Source organism: Myodes glareolus, chromosome 20, assembly GCF_982192425.1.
Source record: "Myodes glareolus chromosome 20, mMyoGla1.1, whole genome shotgun sequence".
Lineage (NCBI taxonomy): Eukaryota > Metazoa > Chordata > Mammalia > Rodentia > Cricetidae > Myodes > Myodes glareolus.
Window position 1 is genome coordinate 41,886,062 of NC_142045.1, and position 14,262 is coordinate 41,900,323.

At 44.1% G+C, this 14,262-nt stretch overlaps 1 long non-coding RNA gene across 1 annotated transcript; it reads left to right on the forward strand.

Annotated features, from left to right (window-relative positions):
- The first annotated feature begins 5,107 nt into the window (after positions 1-5,107).
- On the forward strand, positions 5,108-14,062 carry LOC125393983 (uncharacterized). The gene is made up of 4 exons (XR_014999334.2): positions 5,108-6,118; positions 7,403-7,492; positions 12,527-12,674; positions 13,741-14,062. It is a non-coding gene; the product is annotated as an uncharacterized LOC125393983 (long non-coding RNA).
- Positions 14,063-14,262: the final 200 nt, after the last annotated feature.

The following is a 14,262-nucleotide window of genomic DNA, read 5'->3' on the forward strand; positions in this document are numbered from 1 at the left end:
AGCTCTGGCTGTGCTGGAACTCACTATGTAGACTAGGCTGGCCTCCAACGTGCAGAGATGCACCTGCCACTCCATGTAACACCACACCCGGCAGATGCTGTGCGTTTTCGCATCCCTTCTTTCATTTTGGATAAGGATAACAGACAGTAAAAGCTTAGCTGCATTTTGAGGAGCCGTGCCTGGCATTTAAATATGACCTTGTGCCTTGTACTGTGTTTGACACAGTCTCCAGTCTGCGCACATACTAAGAGGTCTTCAGAAGTGTGATGATTAATATTGATTGTCAGGATTTAGACTCACCTAGGCTACAAAGCCCTGGGAGAGTTTGTGACGGTGTTTCCAGAGAGGTGTAACGGAGGTGTAATTACTACCTGGAATGTGGGTGGCACCATGCCCTGAGCTAGGGTCCAGAATGGAAAGTGCTGAGTGGCATTCATCTCTCCCTGCTCCCCAGCTGTGGATGCAGTGTGACCAGCCGTATGCTCCCGCCATGGTATTTTTCTCTTCCACAACAGATAGACTGTGTCATTTCTTAAACCATAAGCCCAAGGAAATGTTCTTCCTTGAGCCCCTTTCCTCAGAACAACAAGAACAATAGATGTAGAGAATAAGAAGGCAGTGAGAGGCGAGAGAATAGGACCATCCATGGGCAAACTACCCCAACATTTCTCCATTGCTCTATCACCTCAGAGAAGACAAGGAAATACTAGACTGGCGAGATGGCCCACTGCCACTATAAACTAGGCTCACAACCAAAAAGAAAAATACTTCCCTCCTACCCCTGAAGCTCCTTACCCGCTGACTGTCACTGTGGAGTTCCCTAGCCTAGATTTTCCTATGGATAGACTCAGGTCACACATTGTTCTACACAGTCCAGAGAGCGGGCTATGATAGCCATGCATTCCATTTTGAACGGGTGACCAAGCAAGCGGAATTAAAAGCATAAATAGCAGCAGATAGAGAGCATGATCAAGCTGGAAGGTCACAACCAATCAGTAGGAGCAGACTGGGCAAGCTCTGTTGAGGGTCAGGCCAGACTGGCCAATCAGCAGATCTCCTATAACCTCCCAAGCTGGGGAGGCTTGAGGTCATGTTTACAGCAGCAGGCATGAATTCCCTCCAGCAGAACATCCTCAGATCTGTTCAGATAGTAGTTGATAAACCCCATCGCGTTCACGCGATATGTACGGTGGAACATCTTGTCCGGAAGGTTGCAACCAACATGCCTTGTGTCTTCGCAGCAAGGTCTCACCATCTCGTTCTTCCGGCGGGGGCAGCTGTGGTGATTTGAATGAACGTGTCCCCTAGAGGTTCATGTATTTGAGCACGTGGGCCCCAGTCGGTAGTGCTGTTTGGAGATGTTTCAGGAAGTGTGGCCTTGCTGGAGGAAATAGTCTTGAGTCACGCGTCCAGGGTTTAAAGACTCATGGCATTTCCAATTTGAGTCCCATGCTTCATGCTTGGGTCTGAAGATGTAAACTCTCAGCTCGCTGGTCCAGCCACACCGCTTGCTGCCACGGCTCTTCAGCGCAATGGTGATGGAACCCCAAGCCCAAATAAACCCTTCCTCCTATAAACTGTTTTGGTCGTGGTGTTTATCACAGCAATAGAAAAGTACCAAATACAGCAACTAAGAGCAATGGCTATAATCTGTATTGTTTTAGGAGCTTCAGGAGGTTCCCTGACCAATAACTCATAGGGAGGTATCCCACCTCCGACACTGAGATTTTCACTTAATAATCTGTGTTGCCTGGGGTGGGGGCAGGAACACTATGTGCCAAAGCGTAAAACTCAAACTCCTTTTTAAAAAGTGTACGCCTGTGTACATGTGCATATGGATGCCTGCTGATCCTCTGGAACTGGAACTGCCCAGCACGCATGCTGGGAACCAAACTGGGAACCAAACCCTGCAAGAGCAGCAAGTGCTCTTAACTGCTGAGCCATCTGTGCAGCCCCAAAATTCTCTCTTTTTTTTTTTTTTAAAAAAATTGCATGCATATTTAAAGACTTTAAAAATTACATTTATTTATTTTGGGAGGTACGTTCATGTGGGGGGGGTCAGTAGACCACTTTGCGAAGTCAGTTCTCTCTTTCCATCTTTGTGTGGGCCTGGGGATCCGACTCAGGTCAATGGATTTTCCTGGCGATTGCTTTATCCCTTTGAATCACCACACCAGATCTATTGTTTTTATTTCATAAATTTCATAAATATGTGCATGTATGCATGAAGGTGTGCACATGTACATGTGTTTGCGTGCCTGTGGAGACCAGAAGTCACTCTCCACAATTTATTTATTAATTTATCTATTTATTTTTGAGGCAGGATTTCCTACTAAACCACTGGATTCCAGGGATTCTTCTGTCTCATCACGCCAGAACTGGGATTGCAGATGTGTGTCACCATGCCAGCTTAAAAAAAAGTTGTTGTTGTTGTTGTTGTTGTTACTTATATGCATGTCTCTGCGTTTGTATGAGTGTAAGTCATGTGTATGAATGTGCCAGAAGAGGCCAGAAGTGCACCTTGGATCCCTCAGAGGCAGAGTTACAGGCAATAGTGAAGCCGTTTGATGTGATTGCTGGAAACTGAACTAGGGTCCTTTGGAAGAGCAGCAAGTGCTCTTAATGGCTGAGCCACCTCTCCAACCCACACCTGGCATTTTATGTGGGTGCTAGAGATCGAAACTCAGGTTCTCATGTCGTGCAGCCAATTGAGCCATCTGCCCAGCCCCACGGATGGCATTTAGTCTCAGTCGGAGATTAATCTCCCCATACATTCACACTGGGCAGTATCTGGAGATGACTCTTTTGAACCAGTGTGGTGCTCACGTAGAGACAGCTCAAATGGTGCAGTTTTCTAGTTCTGCCCACACTGAGGAAATACCAAGATGTCACTGTGCTCCACCAGGAGTTTCTTCTAGACCTTTGTTGTTAAGCCCAAATGTTTCTTGGGTACTCTGAGGATAGCCACCAGCTCCTTGTGAAAGAACGTTAGAATGGTTTATTTTCATGAGTGGAGACTTGCCTCATGGCTAGCAGTTTTGAAATTCTGCTAAAATGTGCCCCAAATATGTAGATCAAAGTATAATTCTGATCAAAACAGTTTTATTTGTCAAAATTCGCCCCTGAAACTTTTCTGAAACAGTACACATTATTTCCTTAGCATCTGCTTTCGTTTTCTTTTATACAAACGAATTTAAATTGGATTCCTAAAATTTCTTAGACATGGGCAGTAGATTTAGATCACTTGGTGGAGTGCATGCCTGGCATGCACAGGACTTGAGTTTGATCCCCAGGCCTGCATACTCCAGGTACTATAAAAATAGTGAGTGATACTTGGAATATCAGGACTCAGAAGGTAGAGGTAGACTGACCAGAAGGTCAAAGTCATTCCTAGCTACCTAGTGAGTTTGCAACTAGCTTTGACTATAAGAGTTCCAATCTTAAAATATGAATGAATAAATAATAAATAGATCTTAAAAATATAGAATCTTGTTATGGTTTTTACCGGACACTGCCTTACAAATCAGGAATATTTGTTGTTATTATTTGTGTCTCTTCCTCCACTAGATTACTCTTTCTTACGTGAATTTGTTTGCCCTGTCATTTCTTGTGTCTTCACAGAGCAGATCTTTATCAAACACGTGTATTGGTTGTTAGGCCCTGTCAGTAACTTGAACACCTGCATCTCTGGTCAGGAACGGGAACCCTCACACCGGGACAGTTAAGAAGGGAAATAACAGACTGTGGATCTCCGGGACAGAATAAGGACACAAAGGATGTGACATACAGAATCCATGGCCAGTCTTTCACCACCCAGGGGTCCTGGAGCTTCCCGTCAGTGATTTTCCCTGTGTGTCTCCTTCTTTGAGCTTCTTTGAGCAGATTTTTTTTTTATTGTAGCATTTTTATCCTCTGGGATCATACCGTACAGGTGTGTGGTTTGGGGGACCGTGGGAAGAAGTGAGTTTGGGAGACAGTAAAGGCTGGACCATGTGTGACCTCACAAAAAGGCCATTGGAGATTAACTCACATAAACTCGGGGATTATTTTTAGTATCTCTCTTTGGAGGTATGAGATGGATCATGGGGGGTTTGTACTGAACAGGTTATTATATAAGTGCTGAGCTGCAGTTTGGTGGGTAGAGTGTTTACTTGGCATGCATGAGGCCATGGGTTTGACCCTCACCACATGAACTGAGTACGAGTCTGTAATCCTAGCATTTTGGAGGCGGAGGCAGGAGAAACAAAAGTCCAAAGTCAACCTCAACTACATATGGAGTTGGAAGCCAGCCTGGGACATGTGAGACTCTACCCGAAAAAAAGAAAAAAAAGGAGAAAGTTATTACAGCTCTTGACTACATCAGCACTGTGGGAAAGTATATGAATTAAAATACTTTGAAGAGAGGACTATGGACTGGGCGAGGGGAGGAAACGAAGGAAGAACCAGCCCAGCTCAAGGCTTCACAGTGAACTGCTGAGTTCTCAGTGGATAGTGGGGTCTGTGCCCTCAACTAGATCAAAGTCTGCAGCACAGCCACGGATGCTCCACGCGGAAAAGTTCATCTTCTCAATCAGGAGAAGTAATGTCAGGTTGAGAAAAGATAAGTGTTCTCGATACTTCTCCAGGCCTCTCTCTTCTCCAGGATGTGTGCAAGATGAGACCGAGCATCAGCCTACTGACGGGGGAGATTTGATCTGGAGCATTCAAATAGGAAATGGCTGCTCAGAGGAAGCTTCAAATTTCTTTCTACTTGAAGAAGCTGAATTGCGAAAGCTATCTCTGTCCTGCTAATCACCAGGTCCAGTGTGAAGCCAGCCAACTTTAGAGTTAGTTAAAAGAGGAGGCTAATGACTCGGCTCTTTCCGTAGCTCAGTCGCGGCAAGCCTGAACTCCCCAGACGTCGAGCTGCACCTAGTCACTCAGTAGTTAGTTTCTCCAGTGTCCCCTGACTTGTGGGATCTGTGTGTAAAGGGGTGTGGCCTGGGGCTCAGTCCAGCAGACTGACTGAAAGCTTCACTATCCAGCCCAGAGCCGACGTGGGGGGCGGGGGGCGGGCTGTGAGCAGACCCATCCAACGTCATTCTTGACGGTAGCAGTGTAGGGGCGACCTGGACTCCCTGGGAGATCTTGATCGGTTCAGCTTAAAATGACACTGATTATACAGAAATCTTTTTTGAAGCTTGTTCTTCTGCGTCAGCCCTGAGCTCCCTTCACTGAGTAGGGCAAGTACTTATCTTAGAGCTAAACTTTTACCACGCTCCCTATTGATTCAACGTTGCTGATCAAACGCCTAAGTTGGTTTTTTTTTTTTTTTTTTTGATTCTGCTTTGTACTTATTTTATCTTGTCTTTCAGAGCCTCAGATTTTACCAAACAATCATTAGTTACCTTGGGTCAGCAGATGTGCTGCCTGACCCTGGATTATAACCAAGTGGCTTTCTCTCCGCGTTTCCTCAGAGTTTGTTCTGACGGCTCTCGCCCCCACTAATGTCCACGCTCCTTCCCACGCACGCGCGGGCTCTCTGCTTCCCTCCATCAGAGCGGCGCAATTCCGCCAGGCCACTTGCTCCTATTCAGTCAGGTACTTTGGAGGTAATGAAGTCTTTAGGGAAAAATAAACAAAGGAACCGCACCGGGTTGATGTCAATGGGCTTGTTTAACTATTTAAGGCCTCATCTCCAAGTGTAAGTGTGCGGCGGTGTATTTTGTAAAGGAACGTTTATAATCCATTGAGCTTTCCGAACAGCCCTCTTGCCTATTAAGCCTGCATTGAGAAGTGCGTTTAATTTGCCAGAGTAGTTGGTTTTTTTGGTTTGTTTTTTTTTGGGGGGGGGGTGATAATGACAGGACTTGCAGATTAACTTCAGTGACTTGGCAAGGTTCTGTAGCTAATAAAAAAAAAAAAACTCACAGGAAAAAAAATTGTCACATTCAATTGCTTCAAGGTTCTTCATGAGAGAAACATTAAACAAACCTGAAAGGCCGGTTTCCAGTCCATGGCAGCACAGGATTAGGTACTTAGGGAAAGAAACCATGCAAGTGGCACATGACCCAACACCCCAAGAATTAAAGGCATAGTTCTCTTCCTCGGAGACTTGAACCTTAAACCACAAGAACAGGTAAGTGTCGTTAACTAGACGGTATACAGTGCAATTGTTTTTTTGTTTTTGTTTTTGTTTTTTTTTTTTTGCCAGCCAGATTATGCAGCTGTTTGTTTCGTGAGTACCTACTGTGTGCACCGGTTGTCAGTCTAGGACCAGGAGGAGATGGAGTCCCACACAGATAATCCTCCCTCAACACTTTGCTCAAAGACCCCAAAACGTAGAAACCCTGTCACTTCAGACTGATTAAAGCACCTTTCTAGTCGCGTGTGGTTGGACTCTGAGGGCTGTGAGGAAATGTGTCCTCGGCCACAACATCGCGATGCTACTGGCACCAATGCACCCCACCCGCTGGGGAGTCTCCTAGAGGTCAGTAAGCTACACACTGTCACTGCATTACCTAATCAAACCACTAACACAGCTTCCTTCTGCTTTAGCAAACCCAGCTGTTCCCAGCACCCACCGGGACGTAACCCCAGCTAGGGGCGTCAGATTCCTCTTCTGGCCTCCATGGGCACCCTCATGTGACATACTCGTACATAGATACATACCTGTAAATAAAAATAAATCTTAAGAAAAGGACCAACATTTATTATTAAAGAGGAAATTATTTTCACCAAATACATAAAAAGGATACTTTTAGACTCATAGGCACGTTGAATAGTAGTCCAGGGTTTCCATATCGCTTGAGCGTCACCCTAGCTCCGCCAGTTACTGCCACACTAACGTGAGAGGTGACAATTAATGGTCCAATATTAGTATATTATTAATACCTAAACTCGATATTTACTTAAATATTTCCATTTTTTTCCTGTTTGACAAATGTTCTTTCTCAGGTCCAGGACCCTGCATTGACCTGAGTGTCACAGTCTCCCTAGCTCTTCGAGGCTATGACGGTCCCTCAGACTCTGTCTGCTTTGGATGATGTTGGCAATTCTTTTTTCTGCCTCTTTTTTACATTCGCTTATTTACTTGGAGGGTGGGCCGGCCACAGTGCACACAAGGCAGCCAGAGGACACCTTCCTTTTCAGGACCTGGTTCTCTCCCACTATGTAGGTCCCAGGGATTGAGCTCAGGCTGATGGGCAGCAGCGGGCACCTCCACCTGCTGAGCATCTTATGAGCCAGATGTTGGCGCTTTGAGGAGCACTGGTCAGATGTATTAGCAGGTACTCCACTGTCGGAGCTTGTCTCACAACCCCATGATTAGAAGAGGATTTGAGGTACGGGGATAAGGGTCGCTGAGGTAATGTGTGCCAGTATTTATTTGTGTGTATGTTTGTATGCTTGTTTCTTCGTCTAGAGGTGAAGTTTCGCTGTTGCGCTGACAGGACTTCATTCATGAACTCAGGTGACTCCCCTGCCCCAGCCTCCTGAGCACCTGGAACAACAGGTATGCGTTTCCCACCATAGCTGTCTACAGCACTGTGTACATTAAGTTAGATCCTGGTTTTTGTTTTTTGTTTTTTTTTTTTTTTTTTTGCCTGGCAATGGTTTTGTTAACCCCTTCTATACTGTATTCTTTCTTTGGTTGTTTCTCTTGATTTTCTTCAGTGCTGAGAATCAAACCCAGGTCCCCACATTAGCATTGAGCTAATGTTAATTAACTCCAGCTTCCTGGAAAAGTTTATGGCTAACACTAGCTGAGTATGCACATGGGCTATTAAAGACTACCACTGTGTAACAAATCTGGGTTACATAGTGGGCTCCAAATGGAAGGAAGGAAGTGAGGAAGGGAGGGGAGAAGGGAGGGAGGTAGGGAGGGAGGGAGAAAAGAAGGAAAGAAGGAGGAAAGATTTGAAAAATAAAGTCTTGGTCGAGGCAAGATGGGGTTAAACTCAAGCAGGTTCACACCAGAGCCCCAGGTTTTCCCTTGTTAAATAGGTTCTATAGTACAGAAGGGAAACTGAGACCCAGGGAGACATAACAGTTTTCTAAGTTGAAAAGCCAGTCATGGCAGCCCAAACCTCCAGGCAATTGGTTCAGTTTCTAGTGTGCAGTTGGGGTGTCTTTCCACAGTCCCTTCTGTGACAGGAAGTCCTAGCAAGGGAGGTGTGGGGGTCTGTGCTCCTCTCACGGTGGGTGGAGTGTTGCTATAAATGATTTGTATTCTTTGTAGATTATCCATTTCTAATATTGAGATCGAGCCATAGAAGAGTTTTGTTTTGTTTATTATGTTTTAGGTACCTGGGTCTGGTTTGTTAAATCTTGTGATGAAGGTGTCAATCATATTGACTCATTCAAAGATGTTAACTATTTCTTCTGTCTACTTCTTACCCTTACCCTTGTCTGGATGTAGAAAGATGAGGTAATGCTGCTCCTCATCTCCGGGTACATTATCATCATCAGTCTGTGCAAGCAACTGCTTTAATTTATGTATTCCTTCTTATTCCAATATTCCATTTGGATGCCTTCTTCCTGCCCCCAGAACCACTGCAAATACCATCATACTACCATTTGGCTTCTATGTATTCTTGTGTGTGTGTGTGTGTGTGTGTGTGTGTGTGTACATGTTTAAATGTGTGTGCATACACCCATTCAAAGGCCAATGGCTGACACTGGGGTTCTTCCTCCATCGCTCTCCACTTTATAATTATTTTTTCCTACATTAGTTTTTGAGACAGTGTTTCTCACCAAACCCGGAGCTCACTAATTCGGTTAGACTGACTGGCCAATGAGTTCTAGGGATCCTCTTGCCTCTGCTTTCCGAGTGCTGGGCTCACCCATCTTTATTTGTGCATGTCGGGAGTCGAACTCAGGTCCTCACACTTTTGAGGCAAGCACTGTACCAACTGAGTCATCTCCCCAGCCCTTGTGTGTATTCTTGAACAATAGGTACTGGTTTGGGCTCCGATTTTCTTAACTGAAATGATGGGTGTATTAATCCTTTCAATCTTGTTTCTCTTAACTGTGTATTTAGCATCTGTACATGTGACCGAGTGTGCCCTGGTTCCCCATCTTCCACCTGTGGGCCGGTCCTCTGGGTATCACCTATCACTCTCAGATGGTGTCCATCTGTCCACGACCACAAATAACCCTGTAGTAAACACCCTGTGTGTGTCTCTGAGTGGCTCTGTCTTAGAACTTCTCTGAGATGCCTATCCAGGAACAGAACTGCTGGATCCCAGAATATCCTTATACTTAATTTAACTAAATAGAGACAGATTGCTTTCCCAGAATACACCAGTCTGCCTTCCACCGGCACACATCGCCACCAACACTTGGCATTAACCAGCTAATTTTTTCCAGGCTACTTGGTATAAAGTGATACTTTGTGATTTTTATTTTAATTTCTTTAGGGTTACCCTTCAAGTTCTTGATTTGCCTCCATATAAGTTGCCTATTTTAGTCTATGTCCAGATTTTTCTTTAAAGTTTCTGTCATTTTGTCAATTTGCGAGATTTTTTTGTATATTCCAGATAGTCATCTCTTTAGAAATTGGTGTGAGGGAGATGTAGTCTTTACTCTCCATTGCTTTTTTTCCCCCCACTTTTAATTCTAACTCTTAGATAACCGAATGCTTCAGTATTTATGTTTTGGAATCTTGTTTTAAAAATAGCTGCTTTTACTAAACAGATTCTTTTCTCTACCATATAATCTGAATACTCTCTCTACCCCTCCCAGTCCCTCCCCACTTCCTCTCCCATCCAGATCCACTCCCTTCCTATTTCTCATTAGCAAGGATCAGGCTTCTAGGAGATAGCAACAAAACATATGACAATAAAATATAATAAGATAAAATGAAAGCCATCATATCAAAGTTGGATAAGCCAAGCTAAAAGCAAAATAAAAGAACCCCAAGATGCTGGAAGGTGGTGGCACGTGCCTTTAATCCCAGCACTTGGGAGGGAGGTAGGCGAGCTCTGTGAGTTCAAGGCCAACTATCCTTCCTTCTTTGGACAGGCTAGCCTTGAACTTTTTATGGAGTTGAGGATGACCTTTGAACTTGTGACGCCCATCACCACCTGAGTGTCGGCATCACAAGTGTGCACCACCACACCTGTTTTATAAGGCACTGGGTTGGAAACCAGGGCTTCCAGAGTGGTAGATAAGTACTCTACGAACTGAACATCCTCTCCAGTCCCATATTTGAAATCTTTTAATATTTAAAAATTAAAATCATATTCTTTACTTATTCCACACAGTTTCTTGTATTTTCTATTGTTAATTTTATTAGTAAAATTTTTATTTATTTTACAATTGCACTTTTTACATTCCGGTGTGTAGGTTTAGGCAGAGACCTCGATGGATTTTCCCTCAGATTTCCCCAAAACTGTTTGCTATGCTTTCTTCTCATTTTCGTTTTGTGTAGCCACAAACTTAACAGCACTGACCGCCTTAAACTGGTGTGCTATGGTTCCGCTGCAAGATGTATCAGGAGGTTATTTCTTAGAATTCTGGGGGTGAAAATCCAGGGCGGGTGCCGCAGATGGTGTCTGGTTTTCTCACCATGAGAACCTGTGGCCAAGGAGGAAGAAGGGCTTTCTTTCTGCTCTCTTTCGCAGCAGCTGTGCTCCAATTCATGAAGGTTCTTCCCCTAATTGCCTAAAGACCCAAAAGTCCTTGTCCCCTAATAGTATCACCTTGGGGGTTCATCATTAACACAGGAGCTCTGACCGCTTTAGGTTGTTCCATTTTTTTTTGACTTGTTTTTGTATCGACCAACCTTGCCTTTACTACTAAGTCTTCTTTCTAATTTGAAGGTTTATTTCTATTCTCTCTCTCTCTCTCTCTCTCTCTCTCTCTCTCTCTCTCTCTATGCATGAGTGAGTGCAGGTGTCTGTAGATGACCTAAAATTGTAGTTGGGGGTGGCTACAAATTCCTGATGAGAGCGTTAGGAACCCCACTCAAGTCCCCACTCTGCAAGACCAGCAAGCACCCTTAACCACTGAGCCATCTGTTGGGCCCCTATTAACTCTTCATACACCTACTAACACCCCTTTGCTCTTATTTTTAAAAATCAAGCTAGATAGTCATGTATCTTCTTCATATAAATTCTAGATAGACTTATCAAGTTCTTAATGAAATCCAGCTGCATATAAGCTTAGATTTATACTGGGTGCATAGATACAATTAGAAAGAACTGACAGATGTAAATCATGGCTCTTTTTTTTTTTTTAACATACTGACTTAATAACAGAACAAACCTGAGGTTCTTCTCTCAGAATCTGGCCGATCCATGCTATTTATCTGGCTATTAATGAGCTAGGATGTAATTGAATTGTAAAAATGGATAGAACGGCTTTCCAAATGCTAAGTGGGTGGCAAGGAAATCAGAAGTCAGAGTCATAAAAAGGCATTTATTAAACTCATAATTATTCATGTTGCTATGTTAGATCTTGTATGCTGAGGGGGGGCTCCGTGTGTGTATCTCGGCTTTGAGAAGCTTACACAGAAACAATGCTGAGCGGACGAGCATGCGTAAGATTCCCCACTAATTAGGGAATGGAATGTGTTGCTAGCACACAGAGGTTCAAAGTAAGTGCCTATTAGGGGTGAGAGGATGTGCAGGAAAAGGGGAGCAGCCAGGGCAGAAGAGGTCTTCAAGGGTCTCACATTTGTTTGTACTTCAAAAATACTAATTCAAGAATATACAGAATCGATTGCTATTTGTGTAACTAGGAATGCATGGGACCTCAGGAGTGTACTTTTTTCCTGTGTGTGTGTAACCTGCACCCGGAAGAACCCAGAAAACTCTGCAACATGGTTTGTTTGCAGAATCAAGAAGTAATTGTTTAGAGCAGGAACAGAAAGAGGGAGGAAAGCTTCTTACCATGTACACTTACATTTAAGAAAACCAGAGATCATGTAAATTAGTCAAAATTAATTAAATGAAACTGTCAACTTGATGGATATTTAAAAGAAAAAAAGCTTAGTATATGGTACACATCTGTAATTCTAGCCCTCTGGATGCTGAGGCAGGAGGATCATGAGTTTAGCATGAACTTGGGCTGCAAAGTGTTTTAGATCAGTCTGAGTTACCTGGAGATACTTTATTCTCCTAAACCCCTGCCTCCCCCAAATAAAACAGGAAAAAAGAATAAATACATAAAATGAAACAAAAATTCTGGATACTTATGATATAGAATTAGAATAAATATTTACTTGTATTCTGCACTGTAAATCGAGAACAGTACAATGGTGTGTGTTACAGAACCCAAAAATCAGCCATAATATCCAAGCAAAGCATCCATCACTAAAAAAGAGGGGCCCAGTCACCCTCCTGCCCCAGAGGACTCTGTTGTTTAAAGACTAATCACGAGGTGGAATCTCAGGCGACTCCTCCGCATGCTGAGCCGTGAGGTGTGCTGGGAAAGCATGCCCAAACAGCCTTTTTCTCTGCTCAGAAATGAATACACAAAGTCTAATGATGGAGGATTGGTCTGTGGCGTGTAAGAACTGATAATCACGCACCTGTCCCAGCAGATTCATCGCCAGTCATTAAAAGATTCCAGACAATTCGCTGTACCTGCCAGCAGAGAGCCAGCTTCTCCGCAGGCTCTTCAGGGCTTAGAGGGATGGAGGTTCCAGGGCCTTATCCTTGGCTCTTCCTGGAAACCTGAACGCTGTACGGGTGAGCCTCCTCTGAGTGACAGGTGAGTCCTGACTTGGTTTGCGTCTCTGGCTGACATGTCTGCTGCTACCAGCCCAGGTGACTCTGCCACATCATCTTGACATCTCCCTGCTCTACATGCATCCCAGGACTCTCACGTCACAGTCTCCGTTTCTGCACGGAAATTCTTCCAAATTAACATTTGCATATTGACTTCTAAGCTCGCTCACTTAATTCCAGTATGCATGTTCTGATTTCTTGGGATCTCAGAGGTTAACAAATTCTCTTCCTGTTCTTTTTAAAAACTCTAAAGCCAGGTATGGCCCATGCCTGTAATGCCAGCACTTGGGAGGTGGAGGCCGGGAGAGCGGGAACAGAGACTCAAGGCTAGTCTGGATTGCATGTGAGTTCCAGGCCAACCTACGGTACAGCCTGAGACCCAGGCTCACAAAATAGAGGAGAGAGGATGTAGCTGAGGTGCTGAAATGCTTACCTCACAAAGCACTGGCTCAGCTCCCTAGCACTAAACTGGTTCTGGTGGTGTATGTTGGCAATCTCCTCTTAAGAGGTGGAGGCAGGGGAATCAGAAGTTTGAGGTCATTCTTAGTTACATAGCAAGTTTGAGGCCAGCCTGTACAATTTGAAGCCTCATGTTAAAACAAATAAGAAGGCAAACAAAACACTTTAAAAATAAAAGATATAATACTTATAATTTACACATGAATCGATTTTCTCTGAAAACTACAATTTAGCAATTTTTAATATCCTTTATTGCTCCTGTTAAAAATCATATGACTTTTGAGTAGCCCTCATTATAACTTTATTGGAATCATGAATGTAAGGAAAGATTTATCCAAAAGGATGTATCATTATATATACTAATGAAAGTTAGGCACTTCAACGATGTATTTTAAGAACTGAGGACTTTCTTCTGTTGTTGGGATTGCCTCATTGTGGCTTCCCTTTGGTTTCCCCCTGTTCATAGCGGATGAGATCAGATAGAAATCTTGGGATGTGATTACAGTCAGATAAAATGATTCTAAGTTACCAACTTCTTTAATCTCTTCTTTTTCCTCCTGTGACACAGGAGGATTAAACTGTACTTAAACCCCGATTGTTGGGTGAGGTGGTACACTGTAGAAGAAAGTCGGTCAGCTTACCCAAGCCAAAGTTGCCTTGCCCAAACCAGGCCACAGGAGCATGCATGGCAGGTACTTCCTGAGCCAACCTAAGGCCTGCTGCTACGCCCAGAGGCTGCTGATTCAGAGACACCTGACCAGAGATGCCAGCGAGGGAAGGACAACACAGCTGAGAAGGCCACCTGAGCCAATGGGACCTTGGAAGGGGTTATATTATTATTATTATATATTATTATTATATATAATAAACCAGCTGGCTTTTGCTACTCACCTGACTCCCGATGTTGTTGACTCCACGCCTTCTTGCTCTCTCCCCCAAAGAGTGTCTGAGCAGGGTGGCCCCCAACAGCCCACAACTGTAATTCTACCGTTTGGGAAGCTCAGGCAGGAGGGTCACAGAATCACAGCTTTGAGACTGGCTGCTACAGATTGAGAGGCTGACGACAAATACACAGGCAAACGTACTTGCT